Consider the following 23,402-nt stretch of genomic DNA (forward strand, 5'->3'; position numbering starts at 1 on the left):
CCTCAATTCCTTGGTTCATTTGAGGTTTTAGAGAGGATCAGTCCTTTATCTTGTCATCTTGCTTTGTTGTCCAGGTTGTCTCACATCCATGATGTATTCCATGCTTTAGTTTTGAGGCCCTATTTCCCCAATGTGACCCATGTTTTGGATTGGAATGCCTTATAGGTAGAGGATGGACAACTTTCTTTGGAGCATGTGAGCATTCTGTAGCATCAAGGGCTAACCCTCAGGGGTCGTGACATAGAGTATGTAAGGGCCAAATGGGAAACGAATGATGAGTCTTTGGTGACATGGGAGGATGCAACACGAATGAGAGAGCTCTTTTCCTATTTGTTCTCAGGCTTCCAAGAGTAAGCTTAGACCTAGGGGGGAGGATGTAGTGCCCTTCCATGACACACTCTTTTATGATATTCTTGATAGATACTTATGACTTTATTTATGTTTATAATGCTTCTAGTTTGATGTTAGATACTTCATGTTGATAGTTGATATATTGTGTTTCTATATGGATGATAATTCACTTAGGAATATGATGATGTTGGGATTCATGTCTGGTTATTTATGTGTATTCATTATATGCATGTTGTGGATTATATCTATTTATGATAATGTCATGTCATGTGCTAACCCAACTTCATGTCTATATTAGATACCATGATGTTATTGATACTATGTCTTTGCCATGATTGCATTGTTATTGTGGGCGTGAAAGGGATGATGTCCCACCACTCATTTGTGAGCAAGGTGTGATGTTGTGATTCTCTTTCATCTATTTTATTACTTTATGTTTATATATGTTGTATATAGAAGTTTGGTGTTATGCAAGATGCAGGTACTACGCATCAACTCCACCTGGTTTCATAGGTATAAGTGTGTCTCTAATCCCCAATTTACAAGATTTTTATGCATAATTAATTAGAATATATGAATTAACCACTAGAATTCAATTCTAATTAAGAAAATCCAATAAATGACAATGAAATAGAATCAAAATCAATAGAATGAATTGTTCAGTCTAATGAAACCCCCCCCTACTGATTTGAATCATAGCTTCTATTGCTTTTCTTCATCATCTTGTTGATGTGGCTCTCAATATTTGCGCTGGAGTACTTGCATAAGTTAGACACAATAAATCTAAATATAGTGGTTAAGAAAATTGGGGAGAATTGAGCTGAATTTATAGATTCTAGAGGAGAGCAATAGATGGTCGAGATGCATTCTAGGACAAAATTGATCAATGGTGGAGATTGCTTGAGACAAAACTAATTGAGAGTTTAATGCATTTAATTGATGAGTCAACTAGATTGATTGATCACTGAACTGATTAGATTTATTAGATGACTGAGTTAATTGGTTTGTTAACTAAATTGATTGGTTTGTTCCAAAAAGCCGATTTGGTGTTGAAATAGGTGATTGGGGAGTTAATTGAGTTAACTGGGGAGATGACTAAATAGATTGTTCAGTTTACTGAATTGATTGCCCCATTAGACTAAAAGTCAGTGGGAGTTAGAATTTTAACATGTGTTATAGGATTTGATGCCCTCCTAGTTGGCACAAGGTTAGCAAATGATAAATAACACAAAAGACATGAAACCGTTAGAGTTAGTCAATCAAAAACTAATCTAAAAAGGCATACCAAGAGAGATACTAAAAACATGCAAACATATTTAACTATCAAAGCAAACATGATGAGGCATCTCCAAATACCTCCTAACATGCTCTTAGTTTCTTCTCCCTTGTTCCTCTCCTCTCCAAGTTCCAAAATAGTGTAGCTCTCAGCAGCTTTTTGCACTATGGATGCTTATGGAGGATTGAGATTGTAGTATAGCTCTAAATGTGAAATGAAAAGCTAATGCTATGCTATTGATGCTAAAATGATATATTTTAACCAAAATAACAAGATATTAGATTGCCTATGTTAAAATGCTCTCTTAAAATGCCTATAGCTTAAATGCATACAAGTTTTCAGGATTTGGATTATGAAGAAATGGGCTCTATTTATAGGAAAAATGGAGCAATGGATGGTTGAGATTGAGTAATCTCAACAAGGGTTAGGATTGAATGATTTCAAATCCATGTGAGGGCTTTCAACCCAATCCCAGGATGACAAGTGTCAATGTGAGATAGGTTGAGAGGGGAGGGAATAACATTAAATGCCTGACATGACTTTGGGATTTTAGAGTCCAGGTTGGTTGAATGAATAAACTCTTTATTCAAAGAATAAAGCTTTTATCCAATGGATAAACTCTTGTGCAAATGTGAAATGGATGAATATGGTCAAAACAATAAATGTTTGGGGGGACAAGTTTGAAATAACCATAAATGGTTATGTAAGAGACATAAATGGTCATGTAAGAGCCATTAGTGGTCTTGGAAGACTTTGGGGGTTAATTTGTTGAACACACAAAGCATTAAATGCTTTTCAAAGACTTTGGAGTCTTTTGAGAAGTGACTCCATTTTGCTTAGGAATGTGACAATAATTAGGGGATGGATTAGGCTAATTAGGAAGGGGTTAGAAGAATCTAGAAGGGGATTTAGGAATGCAATTGGGTTTGGTGGGTGAGGGAAAATAGGATTTTATTAAAATAAAAATTCATTTATTTCAATAAATGTGTGCAAGTTGCATTTGTAGGAAAATGCAAGTGGGGTGGAGATAATGATTTAAATAAATGTTTTATTTAATTTATTTAAAAGAGGAAAAGGGGATTTTAATTAAATAAATAGATTTTATTTATTTAATTGATTTGAATTTGATTTAATGAACTAATTAAAATAAATTGAATAATTTATTTAATTAATAGGAGAATGTTTGGAGATGAATTAATTAAATATTAATTTTATTAACTGATGGCTAGTGGATTTTTAATCAAATAAATAGCGAATATTTATTTAGTTAAGCTGGACAGATTTGTGTGACTACAGGATTTTGAGATGAAATTTACATTTCATTTTTATTTCAATTTGAATTTAGATTTTCAAAAAGTGAAATGCACATGGAATTAATTGAAATTTGATGAAATTTGAATTTTGGAAATTTTGAATTTTGAATATTTGAAGAATAAATTAGCCAATTTAAATAATTTAAAGAAATTATTTTTTTATTTGAAATAGAATTTAATTAAATAATAAAGATTATTTGATTAAAGGATAAAATTATAATTAATTAAATAATAAATATTTAATTAAGTATATAGAAAGGGTTAAATAACTAATTGATTAATAAGATAGAAATAGAATAATTAGTAATGTTAAGGTACGATGATTAAAACTAATTTGGAATAATTTAATTAGTTTAATGAAATTAATAAAGAATTATTTAATTAATAAGAAAAATAATTACTGCATGATTGATGAGACATTTTTAGGTGTCTACATTTCCCCCTCTTTCATACAATGTCGGAACAACGTTGTTTCAAAGAAAATGAAAAATTTCTTGCCCTAGTATGCCTCAGTGATGTTAGGGTATAATATCCCTCGAGAGATTGTTTGTGCATTAAAGACATGAATGATCTCTCAAAAGAAGAAGAATGTTAGATGAAAGATGAAGAATGATTAACTTGATGACATGAATGAGTTTGATTGGATAGAAGATGGTTAGAATGATTTGTAGATTGATTGGATTAATTGGATTGATCAGATTGATTTGATTGATAGGATTGACTGGATTGATTTGATTGATAGGATTTATCAGATTGATTTTAGTGATGGGATAAAGATCAAGTCTAGTTTCAGGAAGGACACATCATGTACAAGACAAAGATAGATCAAAACATCTATTTTTAGGAAGGATACATCTTTTATAAGACAAATGATTGATGGGAGTTGGATAAAATAATGAAGATATTATGAAAGTGAAGAATAATTAGTCAGAAGTGAAGACTAGAATTGATAGATAGATAGAATAGTTGATGTGAGGAAATAACTTGAGATGGAATTATAGATGAGATAAAGAGATTGAAAAAGATATAACCACGACTTCTTGTGCCTTCATTTTTTAATGCAACATTTTCATCATCGAGCTTTATTATGTATCAATGGAGCTTTGTACACCAGGGTATAAAGAACCAAGGTGTGAATGATATTCCATTATAGAAACAAACATATTGCAGACAAGGAGTGAACCCCTCATTCTGGGTGTAGCACTAAGAGTCGAGGTATGTGTGATAGTCACAAGCATAGCTATCCTTGACTTTTTTTTGCATAGGATACTTGCCAAATGAACATACCAACATAGACACCCAAGGTACCATTGCCCTAGAACTTCATTGGTTCACACCACAAAAAACAAACAAAGAAAAAGATCTTGACCATCCTATCTCCTTTAGTCACTTGTAGACATCCTTGAGTAGCATAGGAACATGATCTATCATAAAATAATAAAGATAAATCAAATAAAAGATAAGACTAACTTGACCAAACGAGTCAATATCCATACTGATCTTCTTGTCAAGGATAAGTGTTTCTTGATAGGATGATTATTTGATAAGATGTCCATTTTAGGAAAGATGTATCCATTTTAGGAAAGATGTATCCATTAGGACATGATATTTGATAGGGTGTCAGTTTGGAATGATGTATTTGTAAAGGCACGTTGTGTGATAAGGATGCTTAAACTGATAGGTAGTTGATCGGATAAGTTGTAGGCTAGTTTGGTAGTTTTCCCGTTGATGCATGATTTGTTAAACTCAATGTTTTGATATGTTTTGCATTTTGTATCTGTTGAAATTCTTGTCATTTACAAAGGATAATTTATTGTGAATTGTGATTGATGGATTGTTTTAGTGTTTTTTTATTGTTTTTATAAATTTTAGGGCTTTCAAAGTTTATTTGATTTTTTTGGGATTTATTTATTTATTTTTTGGATTTTGAAAGATTGTTTTGAATTTTTTTTTCAGGGCATTTTATGATTTTTTGGATTTTGAAGATTGCTTTGATTTTTTTTAGTTTTTTCAAGAAATTTTATGATTTTTTGGATTTTGAAAGATTGTTTTGATTTTTTTAGATTTTTTCAGGACATTTTATGCTTTTTAATTTTTTTTTTTGGAGATGTATGGATCATTGATTGGCGTAAAAGAAATGTCATGGTTTATTATCAAGCCAAATGTATTTATTTGCCCCAATGTCTAGGAAGGTGTAGAACATTATGAATGTATGGAGGAGCTAGTGAAAGATGGAGGTAGCTTATTATGGAATCAAAGGTGAGTTGGTTTCCAAGGACTATCTCATGATGGATAACACATTTCCAAGCTAAGGAATTTTCCAATGTAATACAATGGAGTGGTGCATTAAATGGGATGTGGTCCACATGAAGGGACATGTTAAGAGCTTTTTTGAAACCATGTTTATACAATTTTCTTTTTTTCTTTTTCCTTAGTTTTGACCAAGATCCAAGATGGAAAAAGGGATATGGATATATAGAGGATATGAATAGGAGAAGCAAGATTAAGAGTGATAATGGATGGTGGAAGAAAGGAATGGATATGATAAGGGATATGGACTAGAGGAGATGGATAAGGTGAAGCAAATAGGATGCTTGATGCTTATAAAATCTTTAGCTTTGTCAAGATCAAAGATGGAAAAACAAGATGGATGTAGATAGGGTAATGTACACTGGAGGAAGGATAATGGGAGATGTGGTAGGAAAAATAGAGTGGATGACAATTTCCCCCAAGTATAGAGGTATCCATTTGCGAAAGGGTGATATGTGAAATCGTCAGAACATCTAGTGTCGCTTGAATAATTGTTCCTAAACATTTCAAAGATGGAGACCCAACCCACACTTAGAACCTCTGAAAAATTTAACCGAATATATGATCTATTGACTAGGAAACATACTCAAAAGGGAAGAAGAATCCCATTTATTGGATCAAGGTACTTAGTCTTTGATTACCTATGTGTGTGTAAGTGGGTTTATTCTAGCTCATATGATCATTGTAATCTTTAGAATCCAGTGTGACTAGCTACGTGAGTTATCCTGGCTTCAAAAGCATCCTAGATAGAGCCTCGCTACCAGCAAGCATGCATAACTCTGTCAAGGTTATCTTTGTAATCTCATGAATATTGCTCCATTGCCAGCCAGACACCCATAGCCTCGATGGAGTCACTCACATGTTCCCAAAGCCAAGCATTTTGATATTGCATTTCATGTATTTTTTCTTTTCTTTTCTCGATATTTATTTTCTTTCATGATCTTTTGATATTGCTTTTTCTCTTTTCATTTATTCCTTTGTGTGTTGGCTTGTAAGAAATGAAGCTCACACAGGTTCAAGAATCACAGTGGTGCTGAAGTAAGATTTTAGATTTTTCACTAGTCATGTCTTCACCTAAGAAACCACAATGACATTAGGAAAATTGATTAAGTGTGTAAGATATAATAATTAGAAGATATTGGCATCATGAAGATACAACAAGTGATTCTCTTTCTAGATCAAGTACACATCCCAACCAAGAGATAGTGTTGGAACAACCTTATATTCTAAAGTGTTTCATGAATATATATATATATATATATATATATATATATATATATATATATATATATATATATATATATATATATATATATATATATATATTGAACACAGGATTGAGCATGGGCGAGCATGTGAAAAAATGTCACAAATGCCAATTTCACATATGAAGGACTTATGCAAATTATTGAATGGGAGGGATGAAAGAATGGAAATTAGGTTTTGGATAGTGGACCGGATGTTGGAATATTTGTGTGAGAATGGATTGGAAATGTCTTCAAGATCAATATAATGTTGGCAAACACCTTGAGGGGTGGTGAAATGATGAAGGAATATTGGATTTTGGAATTTGAGGTATTGATGGAGGGCTGGATGTGGAATTTAGGACATAAGGACCCAAAATAGATGAAGGAAATTATGGAAGAATAGATTTGGAAGATGGGTGATGTGTAGATGGACAATTGAAGGAATATTTTGGAATCGCAAGTCTAGATGCGAGTTTTGATTTTCCTTTGGGACATAATGTTCTAATGGGAATCCACATTGATTTTGATTTTTCTTTTCCTTTTGGTTCTTTGGAACACATTGCTTCTATGAGAAATTTAGGAACCCACATCATTATCTATTTTATTTTTTCTCATAATGGGCCTTTGTATCCTTTTGGATCAAACTTTTCTTGAATTTGACATATCTTTTAGATTGGACATGTTGATCTTTGGATGTATGTGAATTTTTGGACTGGTGGATTTTATTCTTGACATCCAAATTTATTCCAAAGGGAATGGGATTCATGGATGAATATGAATGATATGGAGGTCTTTTGGATGGGTTGATGTAGGTATATGGTTGGAAGGTGCTCAAAGATGCGTGCCTTTGTTGATCTTGATTAATGATAGGATAATTGAATTGTGAGTTAGGCATCATATGAATAGTGGATGGAAGGGAGGAAGGATTTGACTTTGGAATAAAAGGACCTAAAATGGATTTGGAGGATAGGGATTGTGTATGCTTGGATTTAGAAGAAGGGATAATTTTATCTTGACTTGGAATAGGATCATCGGAGTTTGTGCTTCACTCTTGATTTTGAATTGGATCATTAGAGGGGATAAAAGAGATATCAGGATCTTTCTTAGGAGGTGGGTGTTGAATGGGAATTAAAAGGACACTTTGCTCTTGAGATGGAAGGGAATCATTGTGGATGGAATACAAAAAGCTTAGGGGATCGACATAAGACTATTGACAGGTGGGATCTTGTTCAAAAATTGGATTAGATGAAAGGGTTTGTTCTTGATCTTGATTTATTTTAGGACTCATTTCTTCTGATTTTGGTTTAGATTGAAGATGAGGACTAAGGACTTTGGACAAACCTATGATTGCAAAAGATGTGAATAAGATGTTTTTGTTTTTAATTGAGGACCTTGTTTGTCAATTTTGTTGTTGATTGAGTTGGTTCTTTCTATGACCTTGTTTGAGCATAATTTTTTTTTTTTTGAGACTTTGAAAACATTACATATAGATAGCAAAGACAATATGGTCAACTGGACTTGTTTTTGACTACTTAGAAATTCATAGTTATGTGAGCAAAAGGGCCTAGATTGGCCCAAAAAGGACTGACCCTTACTAGTTTAGAACATCAAACAAATTAGAGACATGAGAAAAGCATTTACAACCTAGGTTGGATATGGAAAACCATTCAATGGGGCCTCTATAATAAAAAAACTCATACAAGATGGACAAATAGAGATTCTAGTAGCACTGACCTCACTCCACGACACACACTTCTCAGGCATACTAGATTCTCTTACCTTGAAGATCCGAAGATCTTATGACTAGGAAATTCTTGTCTCATCAAGATGGGTATATGAGAGGTATCTACGAGGTACGATCCACACTCCTTGAACCATCAAATGTGGGATTTTGGGTTAACTAAAATAATTGGCTCGTAGTAAAGTTATGAAGGATCACCAATCCAACGATGGATTTTGAAAGCGAGCCACTTAAGGCTTTAACTGATCTTATCGGTGCAAAGGGGGCCTCCACATACATCGAATTCACTCAATGCCTTAGTTGCCTAACTAGCATATTTATATAGCGGCACAAAAAATTTGCTCGAGATCATGTTGGGAGAGTCAATATCTCCAACATGTCCCAATTTGAGATACCTTTGTGGGGTGATGAAATCCCCAGTCAATGATAACCCTCACTACTAAAATAAAAGATGAGTGTCATTGTCACTTTTCCCTATCTCCCAAGACCCCAAAGGCAGGTGGAAAGGTATTCAATGCAACAATAGGTCCACCCTACAGATCAAGCAAGTGCTCAAGAGACAAAAAAAAAGTTTATTTCCTTTAAAGATAGCAATTTGTGAGCTAATATAAATAGAAGGAAGATCCATGTCCATTCATTAAGCCCGAATTAAAGTGTAAATTTATCATAAATGCATTCAAATGTCCTTTTTAGTGCACCAAATCAAAGTGTAAATATTTCATAAATGCATTCAGATGTCCATTTTAGTGCACCAAATCAAAGTGTGAATTGCTTAAAAAAAAAACCACATCTTGCAATCACATGAGTTATTAGTTTGATTCAAACCTTCGATTGATCAAAACATCTCTATAAAAAAAAATGTTATTAGTTTCAACTCCACCCCTCTTCTTGCAAGAAAATTATTATTAAGTTGAGGGGTCTTCATCAAATGAAGGACAAGCTGCACAAAATAGGTTGGTCATGCCAATAATAGCCTAAAATTATTGATTTAAAAATGATATAAGACATGTTTTGAGTGAATTATTTATTATTTTCTCATAGATCTGAAAAAAAATCTTACTAAAAGATCATCTTGTATGGAAAAGATATGAGAAAATGAAGTTTAAACAAGATTTTAAACAAATTTTTTAAATTTTTTATGACATATATGGAAAAGAGAATTATACCAAATGATAGATCATTGAATCATCTTTCCAACACATTTGGAAGTTCTAAAATCCGATATGCTATGCGAAAGTTATGCCCATTTTCGTAAAAAACATTTTCTTAACTAAATAGATGTGAAATTCTATTTACTTATGCGACATTTCATAGTCGAATGTGAAATTATATTTACTTATGCGAAATTCTATTTACAAATGCAAAATTCTATTTGCAAATGCGAAATTTAATTCACGAATGCAAAATTCTATGTTTACGAATGCAAAATTGACAGTCAAATGCGACATAAAATCTAAACCAATGTGCAAAATTCTAATGACATGATTATGAAATTTTGGGCACACATATGAAAATCCATATTGAGCACCTACAAAAACATAGAAAATGAAAAAAAGATCAATTGTTGTAAGTTTCACGTTGGGTTCACCAAATGATTTACAAGATTTTTATGCATAATTAATCAGAATATATGAATTAACCACTAGAATTCAACTCTAATTAAGAAAATCCAAATGATAATGAAATAGAATCAAAATCAATAGAATGAATAACAATCTAATGAAAACTCCCTCTACTGATTTGAATCATAGCTTCCATTTCTCTTCTTCATCATCGTGTTGGTGTGGCTCTCAGTATCTACGCTGAAGTACCTGCATAAGTTAGACACAATAATTCTAAAGATAGTGGTTAAGAAAATTGGGGAGAATTGAGCTGGATTTATAGATTCTAGAGGAGAGAAATAGATGCTCGAGATGCGTTTTGGGACAAAATTGATCAATGATGGAGATTGCTTGAGACAAAATTGACTGAGAGTTTAACTCATTTGATTGATGAGTCAACTGGATTGATTGATCAGTGAACTGATTAGATTGATCAGATGACTGAGTTGATTGGTTTGTTAACTAAATTGATTGGTCTATTCCAAAAAGCTGATTTGGAGTTCAAAAAGGTGATTGGGGAGTTAATTGAGTTAACTAGGGAGATGACTAAATAGATTGTTCAGTTGTGTGAATTGATTGCCCAGTTAGACTGAAAGTCGGTGGGAGTTAGAATTTCAACATGTATTGTAGGATTTTGAGATGAAATTCACATGTAATTTTTATTTCAATTTGAACTTAGATTTGTGAAAAGTGAAATGCACATGGAATTAATTGAAATTTGGTGAAATTAGAATTTTGGAAATTTTGAATTTTGAATTTTGAATATTTGAAGAATGAATTAGTTAATTTTAACTATTAGAAATGAAATTTAATTAAATAATAAAGATTATTTAATTAAAGGATTAAATCATAATTAATTAAATAATAAATAATTAATTAATTATATAGAAAGGGTTAAATGATTAATTGATTAATAAGATAGAAATAGAATAATTAATAATGTTGAGGTGCGGTGATTAAAATTAATTTGGAATAATTTAATTAGTTTAATTAAATAATTAAATACTTATTTAATTAATAAGAAAAATAATTAGTGTATGATTGATGAGACATTTTTAGGTGTCTACATTTGCCCCTCTTTGAGACAATGTTGGAACGATGTTGTTTCAAAGAAAATGAAAAAAATTATTGCCCCAATATGTCCTGGTGATGTTAGGGTATAATGCCCCCTTGAGAGATTGTTTGTGCATTAAAGGTGCATAGATGTTCTCTTGAAAGAAGAAGAATGTTAGATGAAAGATGAAGAATGATTAACTTGATGACACACATGAGTTCAATTGGATAGAAGAGTTGGTTAGATTGATTTGTAGATTGTTTGATTGATTGATTAGATGGATTGGATTGATTGGATTGATCGTATTGATTTGATTGATAGGATTGATAAGATTGATTGGATTGATTTGATTGATAGGATTGATCGGATTGATTTTATGTTTCATGGAATCCGCAATCTGATAATCTAATTCCTTTTTTATTTTCTTAGTGCACTTGGAATGCAATATAGTAGAAGTAATATGTATCTTTGCTCCATTTTGTAAAACAAACATAACTCTGGAAAAGATATGAGAAAATGAAGTTTAAACAAGGCATGACTTTAAGTAAATTTTCCAAAATTTTTTATGACAAATATGAAAAAGGGAATTATACCAAATGATAGAGCATTGAATCAAATTTCCAAGGCATTTTAAAGTTCAAAAATCTGATATGTTTTGCAAAAGTTATGCCCATTTTTGCACAAGAAGTTTTTTAACTAAATCGATGCGAAATTCTATTTACTTATGCGACATTTCATAATCGAATGTGAAATTATATTTACTTATGCAAAATTTTATTTAAGAATGCGAAATTTAATTCACGAATGAGAAATAAAATGTTAATGAATGCAAAATTCTATGCTTACAAATACAAAATTGACAGTCAAATGTGACATAAAATCTAAACCAATGCGAAATTTGGATGATGTGATTGCGAAATTCTGGGCACGCATACAAAAATTCATACTGAGCACTTACAAAAAACATAGAAAATAAACAAAAGATTAGTTGTAAGTTTCACGTCAGGTTCACCAAATGATTTACAAGATTTTTATGCATAATTAATCAGAATATATGATTGATGAGACATTTTTAGGTGTCTACAATTCCAATATTAAACTATAGTCTTGCATGTCTTAAATAGGGTGTTCATTCTTGAAACAAGAGAAAAGAAACCCTTACACGAGATGCTTCATTCTTGAAACTAAAAACAATATTTATGTATGTCTTATACGAGTTGCACATTCTTGAAACCAAAGAAAACAAACTCTTACACGAGATATCCTCAAAACCAGGCATGTATTTGTCTTACATGAAATTACACATTCTCAAAACTAGAGAAAACAAACTCTTACATTATATGTTCCTAGTACTAGACACACATTTGCATTTGCATTTCATGGCTTACATAGGTTGTTGCATGCTCAAAACCAAAAGAAACACACTCTTATACGAGATGCTTAACACTTGAAACTAAATAGTTGCACACATAGCAGGATGAGTGGAAATAGAAAAATATAACTAGACTATTCCTACTCTCCTCCCCAACATGGATCACCTAGAAAAACACAACTAGAATGTCCATCCATGTATTCTCTTTTTTCTTCTCCTCATGAGCTTATAGCTCTACGATTTGTAGTTCATGGTTGATGCATACTCTTCCTCTTTTTATGTGATTGCTTGTGTTCTTGAGACGACATTCTCAAGAATGATATTAATGGTTGAGACATTTTGATATTGAGGTCTCTTCAGCTAGTTGACTTGAGGTTTTGTTTTTTATTTTTAGTTTTTGTGTTGTGTGTCTTTTGCCTTTTGTCTTTGTTTGCCTTTTTTTGTCTTGGTCTTTTTTTGTGTGCCCTTGCATGCGATTGTGTAAGTTAAGATCCTAAGATTGGGGGCTTGGTTCCTCAAAATTAGTGATGTATTACACTCCTTGTGGTTGTGCTTCTAATTTCTTCTCTCTTTCATCTTTCATCTACTTTACCACAAGTATTTGTGTAGGCTTATACTCATGTTAAAGATGGGGCTAAATATAGCATTCTTGTTAAAGTGGGGGCTAAATGTAGCATTGTTAAAATTTTAACGGGGACAATTTACACCTCATGTTTGTGCCCCTACTTTAGCGTGTCCTCTCCTCATCACCTTTCTAGGTTTGTTTTATGCATATTCTCTAGCTTTGAGGCCATGAACAACCTTTTGTGGATCCTACCATGGGGATTCCCACTCCATTTAGACATTGTTTTGGCCTTGATTGAGGTAGGACCAGGGTGTGGAATGACCTGGTTTAGACCATGGTGCCCCAAAATGTCATGGTCCCACTCAATCATCCCTCAATTTGAAATGGAGCCAAGGCTTTGTCTCAATGGTAATATTTGATCTTAAATGCTCCATATGATCATTGGAAGTTGGCCTAATCGGTAATTTACCTAGAACCTCCTATATAAAGACATTAATCAATTCATTTTAATCCAAGTCTACATCCATTATCTACCTAAAACATTCTTGCATCCATGAAGCATTCATCATCAAGCATTTTTAGAGATCTTCAAGGCTGCATATTCATCATTCAACCACTATGGAGAAAAATTACATCATTCATATGCAAGCTTGTGTGTGATTAGGGTTTCGAGTTTGTCATGCCATATCATACAAAATTTTTGATTACATTCAAAGAGAAAAGCATCATCACCAGTAAGTGTAGATCTGATGTATATCTATCTAGAATTTATTTCAATATTTGCATTTATTCATTCAATTTTTATTCCTAAATCAGGGTTTGACTTAGGCAAACCTGTATTCCCAATAATTTCCTCTTTATTTTTGTGTGTAGAAACAAGTTCAAAGATGCATTTAGAAGGATCAACATGATTCACAGAGATGAACAATTTCACCTTTTGACAACAAGAAATTCGAAGGACCATGGCAAATTGGTACTATTTGATCCAAAAAATTAGGCCAAACTTTTGGGAACAAATTCAAAACATCTTATTTTGCTTAGATTCAGCTTGATGTCTCTATATGATGATTATAGCTCACTATTAATGCCCAATCTATCTAATAATCAGGTATTTTACCCTTATTTCAACATTTTCACAATTCAACTTAATAAGAGGGCCAAACACTTGCCAAGTGAACCTAATCATAATTTCAAAAACTTTCCCAAAAGGGATTAAGCCTAGATCTATTAGGTCCATCCCTCTTTCAATGTAATGGTTAATTAAGAAAAAATAGTGTTTTTGTAACTGGTGAACCCTAGTAATTTTCACCATTACATACCCTACCTATCAACTTTTTTTAAACTCTTACCATTGAGCCAATAATCTCTTTACAATATGACAATCACAACATTGAGTATGACATAACATAATCTGACAACATCAAGCTCATCAATACACAAACTGAGGGTTGATATCAATGTCAACACCGCAATCAATGGAAACAACTACCAATAGTAAATAAACCCCCAAAACTCTCCACACTAGTCACAACCTAGCAGATCAAGGTCTCTATGACCTTAAACACAACCCTTGTCCTCGAATTTTGGATAAAAGGGGATACTTGGGGAAACACAAAATTCCTCTTGCTAAGAAATTAAAGAAAGCCTTGACCTAGCTTCTTATTGGGGAAATTAATCATGAGGGTTATAATGTGGAGGAAATTAGAGAGGAGAATGTTATGCATATCATTGGTACACATCTTAGAAGGTCTAATATGCTTGTGGGATGAACTAAGACTAGTGACAAGGAGGTTGTGTGTGATGACCTGGTTAATGAGGGGAATTTTTTAAAGAGGGAGAGAATGAAGAAAATAGTGATGGTAGGAAAAGCTCATAAAATAACATTGACAACCACTCCAAGGAAACCAATATACAAGACTCTACCAACATGGAGACAACCCTAAAGGACTTTCTTGGAAATACCCACACCAATACTAAATATGAATCTATGACAATTGAACTCTCCATTCTTAAGGAGAAAGTTATGGAACTGGATAAGAAGATGGTGAGCATTTCAAAATTTGGCTCCAAATTTATGCTTAGATTGACCACTCCACTCTATATGCTACTGTAAAGCAGAAAAAATCGAACCCTAGTTGTTCTCCCCTCCCCAACTCCAAGGAGAGAGAAGGGAGAGTCACTAGGGTTGATGGTTTTCACTTAGGGGAGACTTTACATTCAAAAGAGGGGTTGAAACCCACAAGATCCAATCCCATGCAATGCAAGATTGGATTCTATATGAGTTTCAAGGGTTAAGACATCAAGGATACCCTCTTTTGTAAAGAATGTAGATAGAAAGATTGAACTAGGAATGCATGTAAAGTAGGAAAGATTCTCTTATAAACAGAGATAGGGATATGGGATGAAGCTGCGGACCTAGAATTAGTAGTAAAATGTCGAGATGGTGCTGTTCTGCAAATTTGAGCGAAAGTTGACGGGACGATGGCGCCCAGCGTGCACACGGTCCTCTGAAAAATCCGCGAAACGAAGGGGGATCTGTTCGTCTCTGCACAAGGATTCCAGATCTTCAATTACAGCCGCATACCTGCAACCTACACACAGAAAAGAGAGGACAATTGGGGGGTTAGGGATGAGGGGTTTGCCTTTAGGTCAAACCCCAGTTTTGGAATTAACCAAGAAATGAGAATGCTGTAAATGTAAATGTTTGTAATGTAAACAAATACTGATACCTTGTTGTAAGAATGTTTGTATTCTTACATGCGAAGGTGTAATGTATGTAGTATGTTGTGTGTTGTATGTGATCTCCTCTTCAATGGTTGAATCCTTGTCTTGAATGCGACACTTAGCCTTGAATGGAGACTTAGAATGCTCAATTGCTTGAAGGAAATGCTTGAATGCTTGAATGCTTGAATGCTTGAATGTTTGAATATCCTTTCCGCCTTTTTTCCATCTACCAAAATGGGAGAGGAAATGTAGTTTATATACTTGTCAATTAGGGCTGATAGACTGATTTTCCCGACCTTAGGCCGACCAGGAAACATTATTTTCCAATTTGCAAACTTAAAGACCCGATGCCCACAAGAGACCGGGCCCAAAATAGGGCCAGGGACCAGGGCGCTGGGTGCCATGGTCCTGGGGGACCAGGGCGCTGGGCGCCCTAGTCCTGAAGGACCAGGGCGCTGGGCGCCATGGTCCCACCTCCAGGGACAGCAGGGTGCAAGGAGGATCAGGCCAGGGTGCTGAAAAATGTAGTTTTTGGTGTCATGAACAAGTTTCGGGGTCTCCATTCAGGTTCAGTGTTGCATCACCATCGTGAAGACCCAAATGCAGTCGAAATTGCAAGTGTCGCAATTTTAGGACTCTACAGCTACAACAAAAGGAGTTGAACAAAGATGACAACAAAGAAGGTAGCTGATGTAGGAGCATTGAATCATGTGGTTTTGGTTTAGATGAAGAGTTTCAGTTTTGTGTCAGTTATGGAAGATTAAAAGATAGTTGTGAGGAAATAAGTTGGGGGTTCACAATCGATTCTTAATAAAGAACGGTTGGAAAGAGATGATGGATGCTAGAGAGGGAGGAGGTTGGAATATGAAAAAAAAGTCACTTGGCTTGATAGACCGGTTTGGGGGAAGAGATCTATGGGAAGAAAATACGGTAATTGCAGATTAAAATAAAAGGCCCGATTAAGAGGGATTTGAGGAAGATGTAGCAAGGAAGTGGATATTATTGGATATTGGTTGATTGAGTAATGTGTTGTCATTGATGTCAAAATATTCCTCTCTATGCTCCAGTGTTGCAGTCAGATTAAGTAAGTTAGTTTGGCTAGTGTGTTGCAGATGAGCTGATACGGTTTAAAGGATTTTGAGATACTTATCTCTAGTTGATTCAATAGAAGTTTTAGAGGTCCGCATGGAGAATTGATCAAGTTATGAGATCTGGTATTGTGGTTGGTTGTTATATATTGAGCACTATGGTTTGCTGGTAAATCATTGTGTATTGCTCCAAAATTGTAATATCTTTGGTTGCGGATGTGTTATGGACGTTGATGTGTGTCCTTAGTTTGAGTGGTTCATGGTTTGGAGGTCCGCAAGTGAATCTTTTGGTTTGACAATCATTTGTGTTGATGTTCTTGAGATTCGACAGAGAGATGATGATGATTCTAGTATTATGAGTTGATGTGGTTGTTGCTATGTGGTTCACATTGCCTGTGGATGCCTCTAGATCGTGTGATATGCATATTGGTGGTCCACATCAATCATTGTGCATGTTATGAATGATTTTCTTCGTTCGATGGTGTTATTTGTGTTATATGATATTCATGATGATTGTGGCATGTTGTGGATGATCAAAGCATAATTCTTGGAGGTGTTTCATGTTTGTGGTCATTGTTTAGGTCCAGACTATGTCTTAGTCAACATTGTTTTGGTCAACATGTATTGTTGTAGTGTGTGTTTTTATATTGTTGTAATATGTAATGTGTGTTGAGCCCACCTATATTTCATGGGTTGATGATATGTATAAATAAGTGGTGTAATTATTGTGTGAGGTATCTGGATGACCAAATAATATTTTAATCATTCAACAGAGGTGCAAAGAAGTATGAAAGTGCAGAGTTTATGTTCTGAGCTTAACTGGAACTATAATCAAGCATGAGGAGATGCTACTTTATCAATTCATGGTACTCTAGATATAATCAGGATGTTTTTATAAGACAATGAGTCTTCCTGTAAGGTAGTGAGCCTTCCCTAGGGTTGTAACCCTTCTTGTTTTGAGCAGTGAGATCTAGGCAGTGTGCCTGAATGCATGTGCATTCCCCATTGTAATATTTCACTTACTCCTAATAGGGTATTATCTCATTGTTGGTAGGTTCCCACCGTGGTTTTTCCCTTTACTGGGTTTTCCACATCAAAATCTTCATGTTGTGTGTTTTATTGTTGTGGTGTTGATTTGCTTTCACTATTTATGATCAGATTAGAATTTATGGTTGTGTTAAGTTAAGTTTTTAAGCAAATTGATTCATCCCCCTCTCAGTTTTCTGCATTGTTGCCAACAATTGGTATCAAAGATATATCCTTCAGAAGAAGCTTGACCACTTGAGGTGATCCAGGATGGCAACCTTTGATTTTAAGAAGGAGAGTCCGATATTTGATGGAACAAACTGCACTCTCTGGAAGAGCCGGATGAAATGTCACTTGAGATGCATTGGAGAATATTATTGGAAGATTACTAAGAACCAATATATTTTTCCTTAGAATGGTCCTACAACTCCGGATGAGATAAAGGAAGTTGAATATAATATTAGAGCTAAGGAAGCTTTGCTGAGTACCTTGACTGATTCTAAGATGACAAATGTGATGGACTTACAGACCGCTCATGAGATTTGGAAGAAGTTGGAAAACTTGCATGAAGGTGATAGTCATGTGAAGAATTCTAAGTTGCACAGATTGAAAGGAAAATATAAGAAGCTGAGAATGGGTGAAAATGAGAACATTAATATTATGTAGAAAGTGAATGAGCTTGTGTGCGGTATTAGATGTTCCAGTGGAGTATTGGAAGAAACAAAGCTTGTTGCTAAATTATTGAGATCCTTGCCTCCTGCTTACAAGCACAAGGCTGACACTATTGATGAAATTCAGACTGTGAAAAATGTGGCTAGGGACATGCTGATTGGTAAGCTTAAGTTTCTTTTGAGTTGAGTGAGTTTGGTGACTCTATTCCTAAGACTGAATCTGCATTCAAAGCTATTGTTTCTGAGAAGCAAAGATATGATCCGAGAGAAAGTTCTTAAAGGGTGTCTATATATGAGAAAGAGATGAGACAGATGCAAGAAGAAGAAAGAGAACTTCAGGGAGCTTGAAGCACTTATTGCCAGAAGATTGCCTAAGGGTGCCGATAAGTATGAAGAAAAGTTGCCTCTTAAATGTTTTTCATGTAATAAGATATGACATTTTGCTTCTAGATGTCTAGAAAGAGATAGAAATCCTAAGAATCAATTCAAGCCTTACAAGTCCAAATATCAGAAGAAGTGTTATTATGCTACTGATGAAGGTGTGATTGATGATGAGTCTAAGAAAGGAAATTTAGGAGATGAATGGATGTTCATTTCTATCAAGGAAGATGAACTTGAGCCTACTAATTCTACTAGTTGTATTGAGGAGAAAGCTTTGGCTGCTAAAGTTGAAGAGAAAGATGAATGGGTTATTGAAAGTGGCTTCTCTCATCATATGATAGGTGATAAGAGTAAGTTTGTAAGTATGGAAAAGTATGATGGTGGTATTGTTAGATTTGGTGATGATAAAGCTTGTGTAGTTTGTGGTAGAGGTTCTATTTCACTTGATGGTAAGCACAATACTGATGATGTCTTGTATGTAGAAGGTTTAAAGCATAATATTTTGAGTGTTGGTCAGATGGCTGATAAGGGATATGACTTACAATTAAAGAATGGTAAATGTAAGATCTTGAGTAGCTCTAGAATTGAGATTGCATCGGGAACAAAGACTAAAGGTAATATCTTTCACTTGAATGTTGGTGGTAAAAGTTGTTTGATTGCTCAGATTGATGGAAGTTGGTTATGGCATAAAAGAATGTGTCATGTAATTTTTGATTGCATGGTTAAGATAAATTCTACTCAACCAGTGAGAGATCTACCTAAGTTGATAAAACATAGTAATCTTGTATGTAAGGAATATCAATTAGGGAAGCAAACAATAGTTACTTTCAAAAGAAAACAATATACTTCTAATGGATTATTGGATCTTGTGCATACTGATTTGTGTGGTCCCTCTAGAGTAAGAAGCTTGCAGGTTGACAAGTATTTCATGTTGTTGATTGATGATTATTCCAGGATGATGTGGGTTACATTCTTAAGGGAGAAATGTAAAGCGTTGGAGAGGCTCGAATTTTTTAAAGCTATGGTTGAAACTAAGACTGGATTGAAGCTGAAGTGTTTGAGATCTAGTAAAGGTGGACAATTCACTTCCAGGGAGTTTAATGCCTTTTGTGAAGAGTATGGAGTGGAAAGACAATTATATGCTCCTAGAACACCTCAATCGAATGGTGTTATGGAGAGTAAGAATAGAACAATTCAGGAAGCTGCTAGAACCATGATGTTGGAAGGAAATGTTCTGCATGTGTATTGGAGAGAAGTTGTAAGTACTAATGTATACACTCTTAACCAGGTGCATATCAAAGGTGATTCTGGTAAGAATCCTTATGAGCTATGGTTTGGTCATGCTCCTATAGTTAAATACTTTAAATTTTTTGGATGTAAATGTTATATCAAAAGAGATGACTGTTAGATTATTCCTTTCCTATGCTGTTTACAACAATTTCAAGGTTTATCAGATGGATGTCAAGTCAACCTTTCTTAATGGTGAGTTGGAAGAGGAAGTTTACATTGAGCAACCAGATGGATTCCAGTTAACTGATGAAAAGGATATGGTTTGCTGGTTGAAGAAAGCATTGTATGGATTGAAGAAAGCCCGTAGAGTCTGGTATGCTAGATTGGATAAGTATTTGATGAAACTTGGATTCAATAAAGGTACTGCTGATAGTAATTTGTATTTCAAGATTGATCAGGATAACAATTTTATTGTTGAAGTTTTTGTTGATGACATTATATTTAGAGGAAATGATAGTTTGTGCAAGAAATTTGCTGATGATATGCAGAATGAGTTTGAAATGTCTATGATTGGTGAAATGAAATTCTTTTTGGGATTGTAAATTACTCAGTTGGATAAAGGTATTTTCATATTTGAGTGCAAGTATGCAAAAGAGCTGTTAAAGAAATTTGGGTTAGATGGTTCAAAGCCAATTGGTACACACCTATGGTAATCAGATGTAGGTTGACAAAAGATGATGATTCTCTAAAAGCAAACTAGACTAGATATAAATCAATTATTGGTGGATTAATGTATTTGAATCGAAATAGACCTGATATCATGAATGTTGTGTGTCTTGTTGCTAGATTTCAAGCTGATCCCAAGGAATTGCATGTTACTGCGGTGAAAAGAATATTTAGATATTTGAAGGAAACAATTGACTTTGGTTTGTGGTATCCTAAAAATGATGACTTGACCTTGAGTGTATTTATAAATGTTGATTGGGCAGGTGATGTTGATGACTGGAAGAGTACTAGTGGTGGTGCATGTTTCTTGGTAAGAAGTTGGTTTCATGGATGAGTAAGAAGTAGAATGCTATCTCTTTGTCTACTACAGAGGCAAAATACATTGTTACTGCTAGCAATTGTACTCAAGTAGTGTGGATGAAACAAATGCTGAAGGATATTGGAGATATTTATGATGAGCCTATTGCTATATACTGTGATAATTCTAATGCTATTAATAGTTCAACGAATCTGGTGTTGCATTCTAAGACTAAGCATATATCTATCAAGTTTCATTTTTTGAGAGAGAAGGTTAATGGGGAGATCAAATTGGAGTATGTATCTACAAAGGAACAAATCGCAGACATCTTTACAAAGCATTTACCTAAGGATACTTTTGAGTATCTCAGAGAGAAGTTAGGGGTGATTTCCCCTCCTGATGAGAACTAAGTTGCATGGATTTGCATCAGTTTGATGCACCTCACAAAGGTATCTTGTGATCCAGATTGATGAGGTGGTTGCTACTCAAGGGGAGTAGCTAGTGTTCTGGTTCAGATGTTCAGATTTGTCAGTGTTGTTCTAAGGGTGAGAGAATTATAAGGTACGTATGTGCCTTTGTCATTGATGTCAAAGGGGGAGAGAAGAATGTGAAAAACCCTAAAGCAATTTAGGGTAGAGAATTAGAGTTTTGTATCTAAAAGGGAGATTGTTGGTAGATGAATTCATTCTTTACATTGATTATTTTTCACATTCATATGTTGCCATCAATTTCAAAGGGGGAGATTGTTGGATATTATTTGATTGAGTAATGTGTTGTCATTGATGCCAACATATTCCTCTATGTGCTCTAGTGTTGCAGTCAAATTAAGTAAGTTGGTTTGGATAGTGTGTTGCAGATGAGCTAATGTGGTTTAAAGGGTTTTGATATACTTATCTTTATTTGATTCAACATAAGTTTTAGAGGTCTGCATGGAGAATTGATTGAGTTATGAGATCCGGTATTGTGGTTGGTTATTATATACTGAGCATTGTGCTTTGCTATTAAATCATCGTGTATTGCTCCAAAATTGTAATATCTTTGGTTGAGGATGTGTGGGATGTCTTCTAGATGTTGATGTGTATCCTTAGTTCGAGTGGTTCATGGTTTGGAGGTCCGTAAGTGAATCTTGGTTTGACAGTTAGTTGTGTTGATGTTTTTGAGCTTAGGCAGAGAAATGATGATGATTCTAGTATTCTGAGTTGATGTGGTTGTTGTGATGTGATTCACGTTGCTTGTGGATGCTTCTAGATCACGTGCTCTGCATATTGGTAGTCCATATTGATTGTTGTGCGTGTTATGAATGATTTTCTTCATTCGGTGGTGTTATTCATGTTAAGTGATATTTATGATGATTGTGGCATGTTGTGGATGATCGGGGAGTAATTCTTGGAGGTGTTTCGTGTTTGTGGTGGTTGTTTAGGTCTAGACTATGTCTTAGCTGATATTGTTTTGGTCTGCATGTATTTTTATAGTGTGCATTATATTGTTGTAATATGTAACATGTGTTGAGCTGACCTATATTTCATGGGTTGGTGATTTGTATAAATAAGTGATATAATCATTGTGTGAGGTATTTGGATGAGTGAATAATGTTATAATCATTTGACAGAGGTGTGAAGAAGTGTGAAGAATTGTGAAACTATAGAGTTTGTGTTTAGAGGTTAACCAGAACTGTAATCAAGCATGAGGAGATGCTACTTTATTAGTTCATGATACCTCAGATGTAATCTGAATATTTTTGTAAGACAGTGAGTCTTCCTATAAGGCAGTGAGCCTTCCATAGGGTTGTAGCCCTTCTTGTTTTGAGCAGTGAGCTCTAGGCAATGTGCTTGAATGCATGTGCATTCCCCATTGTAATATTTCACTTACTCCTAATAGGGTATTATGTCATTGTGGGTAGGTTCCCACTATGGTTTTTCCCTTAACCGGGTTTTCCACGCCAAAATCTTGGTGTTGTGTGTTTTATTGTTGTGGTGTTGATATATGCTTTCACTGTTTATGATCAGATGAAAATTTGTGGTTGTTTTAAGTTTTTGAGAAAACTGATTCAGCCCCCACCTCTCAATTTATTGCATTGTTGCCAACATATATATTCTTGGAGTTCAAAGAGGAAGGGTAACATGGATGGAAATTCCTACCGCTCAAAATGTGTTGTATCAAAATGTGTATTTTACTGTTTTAGTTCCTACTGCTCAAAATGCTTTGTATGAAAATGTCTATTTTAATGTTTTAGTTCCCACCACTTTTGGAATTAGATGTCTATCGTGAGTTCAAAGGTTTGTCTAAGGTGAAGAAGGTTAAATGTGCCATCAAATTGGTATTAGAGTGTGGGTAAGTGAGTTATGTGAGGGATTATGTCATCATTTTGGTACCAAATCATGAATATGTGAGGGGTGTTGCATTAGTAGCCATAAGGAACTTTATAAGT

Source organism: Cryptomeria japonica, chromosome 3, assembly GCF_030272615.1.
Source record: "Cryptomeria japonica chromosome 3, Sugi_1.0, whole genome shotgun sequence".
Lineage (NCBI taxonomy): Eukaryota > Viridiplantae > Streptophyta > Pinopsida > Cupressales > Cupressaceae > Cryptomeria > Cryptomeria japonica.